The 19,756-nt window shown below is 40.2% G+C and overlaps 1 protein-coding gene across 3 annotated transcripts in view; it reads right to left on the bottom strand.

The window, feature by feature from the left end:
- The window catches only part of NR1H4 (nuclear receptor subfamily 1 group H member 4), an 85,990-nt gene extending 67,539 nt beyond the window's left edge, over positions 1-18,451 (bottom strand). For all 3 annotated transcript variants that reach the window (XM_025402137.1, XM_025402138.1, XM_025402139.1), the window contains exon 1: positions 17,847-18,451. The gene's annotated coding sequence lies outside the window, so the exon portion shown is untranslated. The remainder of the gene's footprint in view (positions 1-17,846) is intronic.
- Positions 18,452-19,756: the final 1,305 nt, after the last annotated feature.

Genomic DNA, 19,756 nt, shown 5'->3' with positions numbered 1-19,756 from the left:
TCACAATGTGAACGGTCAGAAAGTTTTCCTAATATTCAACCCAAGCTTATACTCTATAACTTAAAACCCATTTCCTCTGGTCTTTAAAAATAGAATATCACAGCTCTGTGACTCTGACTTTAGGTTTCCCTCTGTGCTCTCCTTGTCTCTGTCTTTTTTAACCTTGAGCCATGTTCAGCAAGCTCCCCCGTACTTCCACCACACATTACAGCTTTTTAATATTTTCCAGGCACACTCATCTTCATTTTGGATTCCTGTGATATATTTTCTTCAATACATTCATATATAAACTTGGCACCTTCAAATCAAGTGCCTGGCATACAGTCAGCCCTCAAGAAATGTTGGCTCTATTAAATTACCTGCATTTATTGTTTTTCTTGCTTAGTTCTGCCAAATTCTATGACATTTGACTTGCTCTTCCTGGAGAAATGGTATAAGCCCTATTGGCAAAAAAGCTTAGGACATAATTTATCACTTGCTCTCCAAATGAAAAGTCCAATTCCCCTAATTCTGCATCATTTAAGTTATTATCCCTGATTGGAGACCCACCATGTGAATGCCCCTGATTAGCTAACAGCAGAGCTCTCTAGAATCCAGATAGCAGGGTCCACTCAGGTCAGATTCATTGGGTTTACAATTCCTGAATGGGCTTTAAAAAAACAACTCTAATTTTTGAAATGGTAACACAAGCCCATGGTAAACAATTCAAATAGTATACTGAAAAAAGTCTTCCCAGCTCAGATACCCATTTCCCTTACCCAAATACTGTTACAATGGCTAGTTCCTTGTGTATCCTTCCAGAATATTCTCACTCTTCAGTATAAAAGAGCCTTTAAATACTGTATTGAAAACCAGAGTTCGTAAACTATTGCCTGCAGGCTAAAGCCCGTCAGCTGCCTGTTTTTGTGTGGCCTGAGAGCTTAGAATGGTTTTTTTTTTTTTTTTTTAAATTTATTTATTATTATTATACTGTAAGTTGTAGGGTACATGTGCATAACGTGCAGGTTTGTTACATATGTATACTTGTGCCTTGTTGGTGTGCTGCACCCATCAACTCGTCATTTACATCAGGTATAACTCCCAATGCAATCCCTCCCCCCGCCCCCCTCCCCATGATAGGCCCCGGTGTGTGATGTTCCCCTTCCCGAGTCCAAGTGATCTCATTGTTCAGAGGATGTGGAGAAATAGGAACACTTTTACACTGTTGGTGGGATTGTAAACTAGTTCAACCATTATGGAAAACAGTATGGCGATTCCTCAAGGATCTAGAACTAGATGTACCATATGACCCAGCCATCCCATTACTGGGTATATACCCAAAGGATTATAAATTATGCTGCTATAAAGACACATGCACACGTATGTTTATTGCAGCACTATTCACAATAGCAAAGACTTGGAATCAACCCAAATGTCCATCAGTGACAGATTGGATTAAGAAAATGTGGCATATATACACCATGGAATACTATGCAGCCATGAAAAAGGATGACTTTGTGTCCTTTGTAGGGACATGGATGCAGCTGGAATCCATCATTCTTAGCAAACTATCACAAGAACAGAAAACCAAACACCGCATGTTCTCACTCATAGAATGGTTTTACATTTTCAGATGGTTAAAAAAAACTGAAAGAAGAATATTTCGTGACACATGGAAATTATATGAAATTCGTATTCAGTGCCTATAAATAGTTTAATGGTACACAGCCACACTCACTTGTTTATGGAATATCTATGGCTCTTTTCTCCCTACAGTAGCAGAGTTGAGTACAGTAGTTGCAACATAAGACTGCACAGTTCAGAAACCCACAAATATTTACTATCTAGCCTTTTACAGAAAAAGTATGTTAATCCCTGTCTTAAACAAATAACAGAAGGGATTCAAACAATCAAAGTAGTATTAGAGGTAAACTATTAATAAATGTAAAGAGTACCTTGGGGATATAAACCCACTTAATTAAATATATCTCATAATAGTCAGATTTTCTTTACCTCTTAACAGCTTCTTACTGAGATTAGCAGCTTTAGCCTATTTGCCAAGAGCTTCCATATACGTTATTTGTCTAATTACGGTTACTTCGGTGCCCTTCTTTCTCTAATACTCTTCACTTTCATGTCGGGGAAGGAACTGCAATAGAAGAACTCCCAGGAGACCCTTGACTTTAGCTTGAAGTCTTTCTTTTTTCCTTCAAATCCTCCCTTCCATAAAAGGAGTCATGTTACAGGTTGAGAATAAGCTCATTTAACCTTTAAAAGACCTTGAAAAACAATATGCTCCTTCAACACACTTTTTGGGTTGACATCTAATGTCTTTCACTAAAAAATAAAATAGTTGCAAGAAATATAATTTCTGACATATTATAAAAATTGACATTTTTACATGTTGTTGCATTACTTTTAAATAATTCAATTAAATCTCAATATCACAGCAACTTTATACCCTCCCTTATCCTTTTAAGAAATAGATGAAGTTATTCTTTAACAGCTGGAAACTTTTTAATCATTTCTGTTCTTCCTCAAGTTTATATTTCATTCCATTCACTTCACGACAGAATTTTATCCTAAGGTAGCATATGTCTACAGTGAGAGTCTGTTATTGGACATTTTATCACATTTTCTGCCACTAAAATATGTATATAAACTTGAATTTTTTTCATTTCTAGTGACTTTAAGATTTTAAACATTTTTTAAGTTTTCAGGATTTACTTTATGACTAGCTATTATGAGTATCCATTTAATCAAAATTATGCCTTGTCCATTACACTGTCTCTACAAATGAGGCAGCTCATTCTCCATGCCAAAAGGCACAAGTAGAGAAAGCAGTCTATTGCAGAGGAGAGAACACCAGATCAGAAAGGAAAACAACATTATGGCCGGGCGCAGTGGCTCACGCTTGCAATCCCAGCACTTTGGGAGGCTGAGGTGGGTGGATTACTTGAGGTTGGGAGTTCCAGACCAACCTGGCCAACATAAGAGTAATAAAAATACAAAAATTAACCAGCCATGGTGGCGCAGGCCTGTAATCCCAGCTACTCAAGAGGCTGAGGCAGGAAAATCACTTGAACTTGGGAGGCAGAGGTTGCAGTGACCCGAGATTGCACTACTGCACTCCAACCTGGGCAACAGAGTGAGACTCTATCTCAAAAAGAAAAGAAAGAAAGGAAAACAACACTGTCAGGTGATAGCCATGGTCAACAGTTGGCAGAACACATGAAGTAGAGGAAGCAAATCTACTTAGAAATGCAACGAAAGGCCAGACGTGGTGGTTCACACCTGTAATCCCAACACTTTGGGAGGCCGAGACAGGTGGATCACTTGAGGTCAGGAGTTTGAGACCAGCCTGGTCAACATGGTGAAACCCTGTCTTTTCTAAAAATACAAAAATTAGCTGGGTGTGGTGGCAGGTTGCTGTAATCCCAGCTACTCAGGAAGCTGAGGCAGGAGAATCACTTGAACCTGGGAGGCAGAGGTTGCAGTGACCCGAGATCACGCCATTGCACTCCAGCCTGGGCAACAGAGCAAGACTCTGTCTCAAAAAAAAAAAAAAAAAAAAAAAAAATCAGCGGGTAAAGAAAAAGATTTGATTTGAACATGCTCACTTCCCTACCTTCCCCCTGACTCCCCCACTCCCCACCCCTGTCCTAGAAGAGGGATAGGGTGGATGCAGGATGGATTAGCCAGCTGCCCCCTCTATTAGCTTAATCAGTCTCAATTAATAGTTTGTTAATAAAACCCCAACTTTAAGAATTCCTTTATGCACTGCTTTCCTGAAAAGTTATTAAAATTTATTTTTTAAGCTAAAGTATTTTTAAAATAAAAGGGTTATTGCAGAAAATTGAGGCAATACAGCAAAGCATAAAAAATGTCAAGTTGCATTCTATCATTTTTTTTCCATTTACACTCCCACCAGCAGTAAATAAGAGTGTCTTTCTCGTCATACCTTTATGAGCATCACCCACTCTCACTTTGAACAATTTTTTCTAATTTATTAGGTGACAAATTCTATCTTGTTGCATTAAATTACATTTCTCTGATTAGCAGTAAGTTTGAAAAACATGTCTTTACATCTATATTGGCTATCTGTGACAGTTTCCATTTTGAGTTTACTTCCTTTGCCATTTTTCTATTGAAGTGTTCTTTTTTTTATTGACTTGGCAGAGTTCTTTGTATGTTGAGTGTATTAGCATTCTATTATATTTACTACATGCCTTTAAATTACCTTTATCTAAAAAGTTTTGCATTGTATGTACTTAAATATATCAGATTTTTTAAAGGTTACTTTTATTGCTGCTTATTTTTAGTTTATGGTACAAGGTGGAATTTTTTTTTTTTCAGAATTGCTTCTTGAGTACCTTTTCCCTTACCCATTGGTTTATAATGCTTCTTTGATTAAGACTTTAGTTTTCCATTGATCGTGCAGTTACTTCTTATATCAATATCATCCCTTCCTATTATTGATCATTCTCTTTCAATATTTCCTGAGATACTCTCGCTTGTTTTCTATGATAAAATTATCACATCTTGTATCACACTCTTAAAAAGGAAAGTTTCTTTGGGAGTTTGAGATGGTGCCAAATGTAGATATTTAGGGAGAAAATCTGCTCATTTCTTATATTTAATTTTGCCTTTCAAGGGCACAGCATGTCTCCATTTGCTCAAATGTGCTCTTATACCTCTCAGTCTTATCAATTTTTCCCCTGTATGTCCCAGTTTGTTGATGGATGCTTCCTTGTCATTTTTCTCTCCCTCCTCCTCGTACAGTAATTAATGCTTTGACTTCATCTCTTTTGTCTTTACTATATCACCAGATTGTAAACTTCTAGAAGAGAGGAAGCATTGCTTATATTTATTTTGTATTCTCTTTGCATGGCTAGCAATGTTTTACGTATGCAGAAATAATAGCTTTGGTCTAGTATAAATATCACTAGGGATGAGACATGAGAAGATTATGGGTGGAGTGCCAGTTCTGACCTTCCGTAGCTTCACACGTGACCTGGAACTGCTCACTCAGCACCTCCTCCCGACACTACCACCGAGAGGCTCCCCTGATTGGGGGGTTAAATTGAAATAATAGGGTTGCTGTAAAGATTAAAAAGTGAACCTTTCCTAGGTTTTCAAATATATGTATACAGTGACATGTATAAAAAAAGTTTAAGGCCGGGCGCGGTGGCTCAAGCCTGTAATCCCAGCACTTTGGGAGGCCGAGACGGGCGGATCACGAGGTCAGGAGATCGAGACCATCCTGGCTAACATGGTGAAACCCCGTCTCTACTAAAAAATACAAAAAACTAGCCGGGCGCGGTGGCGGGCGCCTGTAGTCCCAGCTACTCGGAAGGCTGAGGCAGGAGAATGGCGTGAACCCGGGAGGCGGAGCTTGCAGTGAGCAGAGATCCGGCCACTGCACTCCAGCCTGGGCGGCAGAGCGAGACTCCGTCTCAAAAAAAAAAAAAAAAAAAAAAAGTTTACCACATTGTTTCCAATGGTAAGAAATTGGAAACAGCATAATGTCCATCAAAAAGAGAATGGATACAATAAATAAATTACACATACACAGTTGAATACTATACAGCAATTAAAATAATTATAATCTGAACTAAAATAAATGACTAAAAAATTAACTAGCAGCTGGGCATAGTGGCTCACGCCCGTAATCCCAGCACTTTGGGAGGTCGAGGTGGGTGGATCACCTGAGGTCAGGAGTTTGAGATCAGCCTGGTCAACATGGTGAAATCCCATCTCTACTACAAATACAAAATATTAGCCGGGGGTGGTGACACACGCCTGTAATCCCAGCTACTTTGGAGGCTGAGGCAGGTGAATCGCTTGAACCCAGGAAGCGGAGATTTCAGTGAGCTGAGATCGCACCACTGCACTCCAGCCTGGGCAACAGAGCAAAACTCCATCTCAAAAACATTAAAAACTAAAATAAAATAAAATGAACTAGAACTAGATGTATTCATATGAATAAATGGGAAAACATCATATTGAGCAAAAGAATCAGGTTGCAGAATAATACATACAGTTTGATGTAAAGATATGCAAAACAGTGCTACATATTACTACTGTTACTCTACTGCAGGGGTCAGCAAACTATGACTCTCAGACCCAACCCAGCCTGCCAAAGACCAGATTTGCCCTTTTGTTTACTTGTTGTCTATGGCTCCTTTCTAAGCTACAGTGACAGAGTTAACTACTGTGGTTGCAATATAGTCCATATGGTCTGCAAAGTCTAAGATATTCAGTCTATCCTTTGTAGAAAACGCTTGTGATCCTTGCCTTAACTGTAAAGACGTGAATGAAAGTAATGAGCCTCATATTCGGAATAGAACTGCAGAATGTGAGTGGGCAGGTACATGGGGAGTATCTATAATATCTGTAATACTCTCCTTCTAAGTTGAGCAATAAATACAAGGAATTTGATTATATTACTCTATTTTGTTGCATGTTGAAAATATTTCACAATGAAAAGATCAAATGAAATTATATATGGAAAGCTTCCTATGTAAAAATACGTAAGTTCATACAGGGCTTCTCTCTTTCTCACACATTCTTGCCCTTGCTACACACCATTCTTAAAGCTTTGAGGAAAAAGCAATTCCTTCCCATAAAATGTTTGGGGAGCCTAACTGTGGTCAGTGGGGAGCTACTGGAAATTTTGAGTGGCACAATGAAATCTGTAGTTACGATTACTCTAGTGAGAAGGTGGGCTGGGGAGGGGAAGCAGTAAAAGAAGGAGAAACATTCAGGAAGTTGTTGTGTTATGACCAGAGTGCATAGCAGCGTGGCGTCAGTAGAGGTGGGAAGGAAGGAACTTGTGTGGCCTCAGTAGAGGTGGGAAGGAAGGAACCTGTGTGGCCTCAGTAGAGGTGGGAAGGAAGGAACCTGTGTGGCCTCAGTAGAGGTGGGAAGGAAGGAACCCTCTGTGGCGTCAGTAGAGGTGGGAAGGAAGGAACCTGTGTGGCGTCAGTAGAGGTGGGAAGGAAGGAACCTGTGTGGCGTCAGTAGAGGTGGGAAGGAAGGAACCTGTGTGGCGTCAGTACAGGTGGGAAGGAAGGAACTTGTGTGGTGTCAGTACAGGTGGGAAGGAAGGAACTTGTGTACGCCATACAAAAAGGAGGAGGAAGGAGAAGCAGCATCCCGATGATGCAAAGTTTAAGCCTTGGGTATTGGTGAAAGCAGGGACAAAATGTTTATTTCTAAAATGCTGTAACCTAAGTCATCGTTTAAGGACTCAGGAATTATTTTAGAAATGGTATGCACTGTTTGTTTTTATTGTGATAAGACACATAGTTACTGGTAGCTTGGACTCCCACTTTCTGGTTATCAATATTTACTTATTTAGATACTGTGTGTCACGGGAAGTTCATGGTGTATGGAGCTCCTCTGATTTAGCATAAACCACTTGCAATCGGAGACCTTGGAAAGACACTGCTGCAATTAAATAACTTTGACTCTGACGATAGAGGAATCTTAGTTTTTGGAGGATGAAGATAAAAACCGATTACATGCATTAGTTCACTATGAACTCTATACATCAAGCCATCATTCATGGTGACATTGTCTCAGATGAACTCAGTTGTTGATAGCAAAGTGTACACTTTGTTGGATATCTATGTAATCCATTTTTAAAGGGTAGGAAAAAACATGAAGGTTTTCTAACCATCATCTTTTTATGCTCAGAGGAAGTCTTAGATTCTGCCCAAAGGGTGGAAATACTTTTTTTTTTTTTTTTTTTGAGACAGAGTCTTGCTCTGTCACCCAGGCTGGAGTGCAGTGATGCAACTTCAGCTCACTGCAGTCTTCATCTCCTGGGTTCAATCGATTCTCCTGCCTCAGCCTCCCGAGTAGCTGGGATTACAGGCATGCGCTACCACATCCAGCTAATTTTTGTATTTTTAGTAGAGACAGGGTTTCACCATGTTGGCCAGACTGGTCTCGAACTCCTGACCTCAAGTGATCTGTCCTCCTTGACCTCTCGAAGTGCTGGGATTACAGGCATAAGCCACCACACCTGGCCTGGAAATATGTTCTTAAGGAAAAAGAGAAAAGAGCTCTAGGAAAAGAAAAAATATTTTATTTTTCCAAGCATTGGTCTTCAAGCAGCACTCAAACTGAAGTTCTTTTCAGGACAGAAATACAGATTTACATTAAATAGATACTTCCAAAAATCCTGAGACACGTCAAGCGCAATATATGGCCAACAAGGATGGCTGTGAGCCATTATGGCCATTGGACCACATCATTCTGAAAACAGTGTTCTATAAGGACCAAACAATTTTTATTACTATCTTAGTAACCACTACATAGATTTTTTGGTGATAGATTAAAATAAAATTTAATATTTAAATTAACATTTTGATTAAATTTTTAAAATTAAAATTAAAATAACTTTAATGAGTAAGCAGGTTCCATGTGATGTTATCTGATTTAATCCATCATAAGCTAAGTAAGGGCTAATATAAACACTTTACAGATGAGAAAACTGAGGTTCAGAGAGACTAAGCAATCTTTCCCAGGTCATGTAACTAGTAAGAAGCAGAGTGGGGATGTAACCTGTGTCTAACTCTCAATCCATGCTGTCATGCAGCTCTCCCACCGAGACTACCACCAGCCACCCGCAATCCTTAGTGAAGGTCACTGGGCAGTTCTGTAAAGTCACTTCTGCTAAGGCACTCAGCATTAGCTGTTCACATGCACAAATCAATCAGGTAAGTTGGAACAGGGTTTAACCACAGTATTATTTTGTTTCTTCTCAAACTTCTTTTGCTGTTTCTAAAACCTCCATTGAAAGGCATACTTCCTTCAGGTCTATACATCAAAAATACCTGCATCGACTGGGCGCGGGGGCTCATGCCTGTAATCCCAGCACTTTGGGCCAGGCAGATCAGATCACGAGGTCAAGAGATCTGCCAGGCAGGCAGATCACGAGGTCAAGAGATCAAGACCATTGTGGCCAACATGGTGAAACCCCATCTCTACTAAAAATACAAAAATTAGCCAGGCATGGTGGCACACGCCTGTAGTCCCATCTACTTGGGAGGCTGAGGCAGGAGAATCGCTTGAACCTGGGAGGCAGAGGTTGCAGTGGGCCAAGATTGTGCCACTACACTCTAGCCTGGTGACAGAGTGAGACTATGTCACAAACAAACAAATAAATAAATAAATAAATAAAAGTACCTGCATCAACCAGATATCCACAGCTTTCGAAGCTTCTCTGCTCTCTGGAGCTTAAACAATGGTGCCTAAACAACAGCTGACCTTTATTTCCAACTAGATGTAGAAGAAGCACCTGGAGTTGAAGCCTCTAGGACCAGGAACCCAGAAGTAAATGTCTTCTTAAATTTTGCACCCTCAGTGCCTCACTTGCCTAGCTCTAGGTCTAGCCCTGCTTCTCAACTCCTTGACTAGCACAAACTCCAGGAGACTTTCATAACCCTGGGTACCTCTTCTTTGTAGTGGTGTCACGACGGTAATTCAACCTTTGTTTTTGTGGATTTGGTTTTCTGTTTCTCCCATTAAACCAGCAGCTCTGGGAGAGATTACATTGGATCTCCAATGCCTAGCACAATGCCAACCAGGTACATCTTAGATGCACAATAAATTCTTGTTAATTGAGTAAACGAACAAATGGTTGCATGAATAAATAAAGTAACTAATACATAAATAAGTGAATGAATAATGTACCCTACTAGATAACCACCTTTAGAATCAGTCTTGTTTGGGCCGTAGGACAGAAATTAGTGAATAGAGGCATACAACACAACACACACAAGAGCCGAAGAAGGATTTTTTTTTTTTGTCACATAAAAAAACCTAACAACTAAGTCTGCTTCCCCACAATGTAGACTAATTAGTGAACGGTAACCATTTTTACTGGAAATCTCTTAGGCAATAGGCTTTTCAGTCTCCCCATGGGAACTATTTTATACATGAGTCGACCACCCCAGGAACTGTTTTGTTTTGTTTCAGGGTTTTTGTTGTTGTTTCTTTGTTTGTTTGTTTTGAGACAGGGTCTCTCTCTTTCACCTGGGCTGGAGTGCAGTGGTGCCATCTTGGCTCACTGCAGCCTCGACCTCCCGAGTAGCTGGGACTACAGGCATGCACCACCGGCCCAACTAATTTTTTTTTTTTTTTCCCCTGAGACGGAGTCTCACTCTGTCGCCCAGGCTGGAGTGCAGTGGCGTGATCTCGGCTCACTGCAACCCGGGTTCCGTCTCCGGGTTCACACCATTCTCCTGCCTCAGCCTCCCGAGTAGCTGGGACTACAGGTGCCCTCAACCATGCCCAGCTAATTTTTTTGTATTTTTAGTGGAGACGGGTGATGGGATTATAGGCGTGAGCCACCGTGCCTGGCCTCAGCTAATTTTTTTTATTTTTTGTAGAGACAGGATTTCACCGTGTTGCCCAGGCTGGTCTAGAACTCCTGAGCTCAAGCAATCTGCCCACCTCAGCCTCCCAAAAGTGCTGGGATTACAGGAGTGAGCCACCATGCTGGGCCGGAATAGTTTTAATTAATCTCCCAAATTTCCCGTTGTTAATTTCTCTTCCATTAGAACTACCAGGAATAGTTTTGTTGTGGTGGTTGTCTTTTAAATGTTGGCTCTTCATAATCAGGAAAGTTTGTTTTTTCTTTTTTCATGTATGTACATTAGTCAAAATGGTCAAGAAGCTATTTGTTTAATGCTTTCTCCGTGACTAACTTGTCATCTTTTTCAAATACTTCATTGGATCTTCTGAAACATTGTGCCTCTTACTCATGTAAATTGTTTGCAAAGATGGCCACCGCAACTGCTTCCTTTCCACACACTCATCAATGCACGAAGTCTGTTTCCCTAGTCCTTGGACCTGAACTGGTCTAGTAACTTCCTTAACCAACAGAATGTGGTAGAAGTGAGGTTGTGGGACTTCCAAGCCAGGCCTTAAGAAACCTTGCAGCTTCTGTTTTTCACATCTGAGAATGCTGCTCTGAGATTGCCATACTGTTTGCAGATATCCCAGATTTTAAAATCTCATGGAGAAAGAAGTTCAGCTCTTCCAACTGTCGCAGCTGACAGCCACATCAAGACCCCAGACATGAGTGAGGCCATCTCGGTCCTTTCATTCCAGTTGATCTCACATCTGAATGAGCAACATGAGTGAACCCAGGTATAACCAGCAGAGAAGCTGCTCAGCTGCCCCACAGAACTATGAGAATTAATGGATCATTCCTGTTTTGTGCCACTAAGCTTTGGGATGGTTGTTACAAAGAAATAAATAACTGGTAGAGAAATCAGTACCTAGAAGTGAGATGCTGTCTAAGAAAACCCCTAACATATATAGCCTGGGCTTTGGGATTGGGGGATGATCTGAGGCTAGAAGGGCAGAGAGGAGACGCATTAGTGGAAACTGGAAGAGCAGTAAGAAAATTCCCATAGGAGGTGGGAAGATGGCGGTCCTTTTATAATCATGAAACCATCAGTAAAACTGTCTCCTGTGGTAACTTGGAAGATAGAAATGTTTCTAATAAACTCATAGATCTAAGATTTCCCACTAGCATGGTGGATGTGCCTGTTGGTCTCTTTAGCTATGTGTGGTAAGGTACTTACTCTTTAAAAATGGCATTTCAACATCAATTTCCCATTCATTCACTCATTTATTTAGTCAGTGTACATTTATTGACAGGCACTGGACAGAGTAAAAAATAATGACTTTTCAGAAAGCTTAGTAGAAAAGTCAGGCAAGAAAAACCCAATTATAGTAGTGTGAGGATTGCTACAACAGAGCTAAGCACAGGTGCCATCAGGAGCCCAAGCAGGGACATTCATTCATCCAATATTCATTAATTCTCTACAGTATACCAAGTTTCGGTCTAGGTTTTAGAAATACAGTGGTAGGTAAGACAGAGGGCTTACATTCTAGAGGGATAAGTGAATAATACACAAGTCAACAAATAATAGGATTTCTAATGAGGATAATAAGGAAGTAAAAGAGAAGGATACAGTGTTGTAGTCGAACACTATTTTGGAGAGGGGAGTCAGAGAAGAGCTCTCTGAAAAGTGGACATTCGAACTGAGATGTGAAGGACAAGAATGAGTAAGTCACGCAAAGGGAAAATAAGTTCAGGCAGAGTGATCAGCAAAACCTAAGGGCCTGGGCTTGGAGTGTTGGAAGAACAACACAAGCCCAGCAAGGCTGGAAATGAGTGAGCCAAGGAGGGGCTATAGGAAATGAGGTCTGAGGGTAGGCAGCTCTTGTATGGCCTGTGGGCTATGGTAAGAAGTTTGGATGTTCTTCTAAATGTAAGTAATTGATGAGTTTTAAACAAGGGTATAGCGAGGAGAATGAGGGAAATATTTCTGAGCGTGGAGGGTTGATTCCTGAAACTAATCTTGAAGGAACAGGCATTAGGCTAGGAAAACAGCACACAACAGGGATGGCTATAGGAAGGGAAAATAGCATGCTGTGTTCTGAGCAACCCTAAACAGTTGTCTATGCTGTAGCTAGTGGACTCAGCTCAAATCAGTGGAAGATGGATGACCTATTCAAGAAATCGTGGCAAGAAAATTGCCTATGCTTTGAGGGTAAAAATAAAGATATCCTTATGCATCATTCTTGGAAAAATACATCTCAGATGGATTAAAGACTTCGAAAATTATAAAATTATTGGGAGAAAATATATTTATGATCTTTATGGATTTGGGGATTGAGAAGGACTTTATTAAATAAGAAGCAAATAGGAAAAGAATACATTTGAGAACATTGAAGTGTAAGACAGAGATTAAGGCATTATAAACAAAGCTAAATATATGAAAATGGATGAAAATATTTACAACATAAATAACACCAAAAATATTAGTACAAACAATATATAAATGATTCCTATAAATAAAAACAGAAAGGATAAACAATCCAAGAGAGAACCTGGCAAAGGACACGAAAAGGAAGTTCACCAAAGTGGAAACACAAGTGGCCACTGAACACAGAAAATATCTGAAACTAATAATAATTAGAAAAACGGAAATTACTCTAACTAAACACCATTCTCACGTATCAGATTATCAAAAATTTTTAACTTTGATAATATTCGAAGTGTATGAAAATATGTATTCTCACATATTGCTAGTGGGGGCATAGATTTTAGTCTTTTTGGAGGGCTCTCTAGCAGTGTATGTCAAAATAAAGTGCAATTTTAATTCCTAGGTATCTTTCCTAGAGAAATATTTGCCAGTGTGCACCAGGATGTTCACTGAAACATTGCCTCTAATGCAGAAAGGGAACAAACCACCTAAAAAACCATCAACAGTGGAATGACTAAATGAACTATGCTCTATAGTATCAAATATTAGGAAGTGGTTAAATAAGATTAAAGTGTTTTGGTTTGTATTAACATTGAAACGGTGAAGTAGAGGAGAATGGGGCTAGGGGAAGGTCAAAAAATATTTGAGACTTAGTTATAATGTTGTAACTTTTAACACAGTGACTACATTAAGATATGTCAGTCTCCTAGGGCATCATTTCCTGTCCTCAATTTTGCCAATTATATAATCAGGTGCTATAAGCAGATATATTTAGATTCTCTAGAAGAGAAGGGTTTGCTTCATTTTCTTAAAACAATTTTAGGACTATACAGTATTTTTGAGCTTCAGTGAAAATTATAAACCTCTCTTTAGGAAAGACATATACAAACTACAGAGATTTTTCTAAATTAATACATGTTTAAGAGAAGTTTTATGTTCACTATAAAATTGAACAAAATGTACAGACAGCCTCCATATACCTCTTCCCCCCAACCCCCCACACATGCGCAGCCTCCTCTACTTTCAACAACTAGCACCAGAGTGGCACATTTTTTTTTTTTTTTACAAGCGATGAACCTACGCTGACACATCTTTATCAGCGAAAGACTATAGTTTACATTAGGGCTCAGTCTTGGTGTTGTGTATTCTATGGGTTTTGACAAGTGTATAATAACATGTGCCCACCATTGGTAATATCATATAGAATGATTTCACTGCCCTGAAAATTCTCTGTAAAATGCATAGATTTTTAAATGTAGTCTCAAGTGACCCTGGCCCCCCTGAAGCCCAATTATAGCCTCACATTCAGTCGGGACCCCAGGAGAACAAGAATCTTTTACATGACCACTTTGGAATGACATTTTGTTGTCCTGTCTCTGCCCTGCAAATTCTGGATGGCAACCAGCTTTTGCTCCTTAAGCCCCAGGCTGGTATCAACTCGCCATCTACACTGGCAGCTTCCATAGCTCTTGAGGACATGGCAGCAAATAGCTCTCTGCTTAGAAACAGTCTCAGCCCAGAGCAGTGTTTTTATTTTCTGTAATCAGCAACATCCCACAGCAGGACTGTCTTCTCCATGCACAGCTATATTATTTACCATGTTTTCCAGATAACTGTGTTAAATATATCTACAGGACTTGACAATGCAAAGCCACACCATTTCTCCTTTCCTTTACATTCATAACATTAATTAAAATGTAAGAGACCCAGATTATCTCAGGTTCATTGAGACCTGGAAAAGGCCATCTAAATCTCTTTAAAATGGGAAGCAAAATCTCAAAGTTTTGTTAGGATTTTATCTTAAAAAAATGAAAATTAATAAAAATTTATTTTATATTTATACATATTTATTTTAATCACCACAACCCTGTTATATTTCTTAATCCTAACAAATAACCAATCTTATTTTTTTCCTGTGCAATATTTGCAATTTTACTTTGCAATCAAGTTGCCTTATATTAGTGTCATTTTATCACAAATTTACAAAGCAGATAGAGTAGGAATAGTAGATGTTCCTTTATGGCCAAAATTGGAAATGGGCAAACTGAGGGAGAAAATAATTCACTGTGAAGAGCAAAGGGGTTAGGGGATTCCAGAGCAGGATGAGAGAAGGGAGAGAAAAGAGAGAAGGATGGATATTTGTACGTAATAATGATTTTTGCCTCCTCATACAGCTTGGTGACTAAGGACACTCGTATAGTGATGCCTGTTAGCTACATCGTCACTGGTAGGAACGACTGTGACAATAAAAAATACATGGGAAGAAAAGTTTTCCTACTTCTTATTTCAAAAAAAATTTGAGGTGATGTCTCACTATGTTACCCAGGCTAGAGTACAGTGGCATGATCATAGCTCACTGCAGCCTTGAACTCCTGAGCTCAAGCAATCCTTCCACCTCAGCCGCCCGAGCTGCTGGGATCACAGGCACTCATCACTGTATCTGGCTTGTTCCTATATTTTTTAATTTCCCTTTATAATCTATGTTGCTACAGATTAAGATAAAAATGAGACTGAGAGCAAAGAGAAGGGAAATCTCTTTCTATGAAGAAAAGAACCTTTTCTGTCCTTTGTGCACCCACCTGATGACAATGTGAGCCTTTGAAAATCTATCACATCATGATATGCATTCTCATGGCACTCATAATCCGGAGACTGTGAGCCACAGCAGTTCTGAGCTCCTCTAAGATGTCCCTAATCACAGCAGCATGGAGAGTTCATTGTGGTCTTTAATTAAAATGCTGATAAATGAAATGTCCAACAAGCTATCCTAGACTGGTCTCTGGGTGAAAAGATATACTGCTCGAAACTTTTCAGTTTCCCTACTGATGGTGCAATCACTCAAAAATGCCCTATGCAGGAGGTTTCAGGAAACGTCAAACTTGTTCCTGGGTTTAACAAATCACCCCTGTCAGGCTGGAATGCTTAACGGCTAGGATCCCCCCGCTCCCCCATCATTCCCCATTTCAAGTTTTCCCAGCCTCCAGCAATATCGGAGTAGCCAGGAAGAGGCTTTGGAGTCAGAAAGACTCACCCTCAAATTTAGGTCCTGCGACTTCCTAACCATCTGCCTGTGCACCGGTTACTTGTCCTTTTTGAGTCTGTTTTCTCATCTGTAAAATGAGTATAAGAAAAATTCCTGGCTGGGTGCAGTGGCTCAAGCCTGTAATCCTAGCACTCTGGGAAGCCGAGGTGGGCGGATCACCTGAGGTCAGGAGTCCGAGAGCAACCCGGCTAACATAGTGAAACCCCGTCTCTACTAAAAATACAAAAATTAGCAGCATGGTGGCGCGCACCTGTAGTGCCAGCTACTCAGGAGGCTGAGGCAGGAGAATCGCTTGAACCCAGGAGGCAGAGGTTGCAGTGAGCGGAGATCACGCCACTGCACTCCAGGCTGGGAGACAGAGCAAGACTTTGTCTCAAAAAAATAAAAAATAAAAAAATAAAAATAAAGAAAAACTCCCATACAGGGTTGTTGTAAGAAGGAAACAGGCAGGTGAAGTAAAGGCTAGGACATGTTAGTAGGCACTAAAGAAAAGTTAGCTCCATCACACACTCATGCATACACACATTTCTTTTCTTTTCCTTACAGAGTACAAGGGCCTCACAACCATTGGATATTCCATTGCAACTGGCCCGATCTTGGAGAGGTGGAAACGAGAGGAAGGACAAGGATTCCATGACTTTGCCTCTCCAGCTGCGGGGAGAGGGCAGAGGTACATGGTGGGAAATTGCTGCAAATCTTGAGGAAGGGTCAAGACAGCTTTGTCCCTGGCCAGTACTTCATCAGTTAACCAGGAATTGCATCAGTGTTTGTTGCAACATCCTCAGAAAACAGAAAAGTCCATGGTACAAATGGCACAGATCCATCATTTGGAGGACTGGGGGTAGGAAGGTAACACAAAAGATAAAAGCATCTATCATTTTATAAAATCACAACTAGAAACAAAATGGTAGCTCCATGTACATCTTTCCCTCTCTTCTCCCTTCCTTTTTTTAGGAACACACAAAAAATTATATACATATAAACCACTTTATTGAAGTGTGACTGACATATAAAAGCTTTACATATTCCATATATACACTTTGATGAGTCTGGGGATAGGTATACACTCATTAAATCATCATCACAATCTATACCATAAACCTATCCATCACCTCCAAAAGTTTCTTCCTGCCTTCTTATTTATCACTAATATTATTTTAAGGGTCCCTACCCCTCTTGTCAATACTCCTGAAGTGGTTCTAAAACAGCACCAGAAACAGCATCAGATTTCTTTAAAGCTCAAAGCTCAGGTGTTTCTTAGAGGAAGAATTCAAGGTGAGTCACTTGTCATTCCCTCCTGCCCCTTCCTTCTAAATAAAAACCCAATTAAAAGAAGTAAGTGAGGCTCCACAGTTGCCCCATTCACTTTTTCAGTAAGGAGACAAAGAGATATCTTATCTATAGATTTAGTCCTTGGACAATTTCATCACTGAAGTTCTTCCTTATACTCACATTTCTGTCTTTTAAAAATATTTTCATTTGATATTAATATTCGAAGTGCAAAGCAATAGAAGAATTTACAACTGAAGTCAAGAAAGAAGAATTTTTCCACCTACTCTTCTTTTAGGGAAAAATTTCATTTCAATTAAGCATAGGTTAAATGTCCTATTCTTAGTTCCCAAGTCATCTGACATTAGCAATATTCCCAAACTCACTTCAAGATTTGATAAATCACCAAAATATAGCACGCTATACAGGTCAAATTGTTTATGGAATCAGAACGGAAACATTTCTGAAATTTACTGTCTCCAGTGATTTACTCAGGTGACCACAATGTTAAAAGAATATTTCTAAATAAGTTTTCAATAGGTAAGCAACTGCTAAGACTCATTAACTTCTACTTCTGTTTCTTTTCATTTTTGAGTTTCTTTCTTTTTTTAATTTTCAGGACTTCATATCAAACTCTACTAACTTAGAATTCATTTATTGACATAAATTACTGATGTCAAAGAGAAACTTTTAAGTGACTATTGTTTCTCTGTTGCCATGAGATAGACACCCCACTCCCAAAGGAATTAGGTACTTACTTGGATTGTTTTGGGTCAGAGATGGACTTTCAAGGCCCTGGGAGGATTCTGAATCGAGTCTTCCTCTCCAGATTCCAGCAATTTTGCTACAAATGCTCAGAATCCAATTTCGCATTAGGATAAGTCAGGGAGACAATGAGGTGAGGAGGAGGAGAGAGTTCTAGTGTGCTGTGCATGATCACAGGCGGCCTTCCGGGCTAGCAGCAGCATCTCTTCCTTGGCTCTGTGCCTCATGGACACAGATTAGTCATTAACAATCCTTCCCTGCTAAATGATGTAAACATAGAAAGGAACCTTGGGAGAGCCTCGAGATTCCCAAGACAAACCCACAGAGTCCCAGAATGAGGAATGTGACCAAACCAAGGAGCCCTGCAGCTTGCCTTTGAAAGCACTTCTCCTCTGGCCATTTTGGGGGCTCCTGGGCACCCATATTTCTGTGCACATTAACTAAAACCAAACTGTCATCTTCCCTCTCTCCCACTCCAACTTCTTTGAATAGCTCTATCGCTTCCCAGGGACTGAAAGCTGGGAGGTTTTTTGACCCTTCCCTCTGCCCAACCACTCATATCAAACAATAATAGATTTGGGTTGATTGTATCTTTGGAATGTCTCTTATTTCCAACCCACGTTGTTCTTCTCCTAATTTGGGCCTATCATAGCTTCCTTTCTGGGTGACATTGGTCCCATAACCCCTTTTTCTTCTCTCCCCTTCTTCTGTTTTCCAAATTGCACAGCAGTGTGGAAGCATGGACTCTGGTTAGATGCCAACTTTTTAGTCACAGCCTTGAGCAAGACCCTTATCCTCTCTGAGTCTCGGTTTCCTCATCTGTAGAATGGATATGGAGAAACCATCTCATGGGCTGTGATGAGAATTATATGAGCAGTTAAAATGTTCATAAACTAGTGTGGCAGATAGCAATCACCCAACAATTTGTGGCCATTATTATTTCTTTCCTTCATTAGTTGAACCATCATTGATTGATTGTCAGCCTACTATGTACCCAGCAACTTGCTAGGCGCTCCCCTCATCAAAAATCCCCAATGTACTCTCTATGCCTAACAAACAAACACAAAAATGCATGACATTTAGAACCCCTTCCACCCCTGAAGATCTAGCCCTAATGTCTCTAGGATTTTCTCACATTCTGTCTCCAGACATCCCAACCTCTGTCAACCTGTACCAAGCTCTCCTGCCTCCACTCCTTTGCACAAACTCTTCCTTCTACCTCAGCTACCTTCTTTGCACACCCACACATCTTCCAGGCATGAAACAGAAGCAGAGTGCTCCCTGAAGCCAGCCCCATTCCTCATCTGCCCCTACTCTCCCTACCAAACGCCCCTGATCTTTCATTTATAGTTTCCTTGCTGTCCCTTAACTCCTCTGACCTTATATATTATAGTTTTCTACTTGTTTTATCACCTTTACAAAAACTAGGCATGGTAGTAGACTTGTCTTTGTATCTACTGCCTGGCTTAGCACAGTGCCTGTCACAGAAAAAGCATTGTATAACTTTCTGTTAATCAATGAGTGAGCCAACTTTGCAAAGTAGCATGGCTGTACATGCATGTGTATGTGTGTGTATGTGTGTGTGTGTGTGTGATGTGTGCATTTCCCATCTGTGATGTGTGTCATTTGTTTCCCGTCACAAGGTCAGCTGGTAGAAGATCTACATTCAAACCTGTTAGAAATGTTATATTCTGCTTCTCTTATAAAATAGCATTTTTGTAGGTCCTACAGGCTCCCACTTCCTACCTACTTCTGGGGGTTCCCAATGTACTATGGTGCATCCTCCAGCCCCTTTGGCACAAGGAAGAGGGGCACCCCAGGCCTGTACATTTTCATTTGAAGAGAGTTTGCACTGACACTCACTGCACTCTGCAGCTATGGGCTGCCTAAGGGACTCCTATGT

The sequence above is a fragment of the Theropithecus gelada genome, chromosome 11 (genome assembly GCF_003255815.1).
Source record: "Theropithecus gelada isolate Dixy chromosome 11, Tgel_1.0, whole genome shotgun sequence".
In the NCBI taxonomy this organism is placed as follows: domain Eukaryota; kingdom Metazoa; phylum Chordata; class Mammalia; order Primates; family Cercopithecidae; genus Theropithecus; species Theropithecus gelada.
The sequence above is the reverse complement of the archived record's forward strand: the minus strand, read 5'-3'. Positions and strand labels throughout refer to the sequence as shown.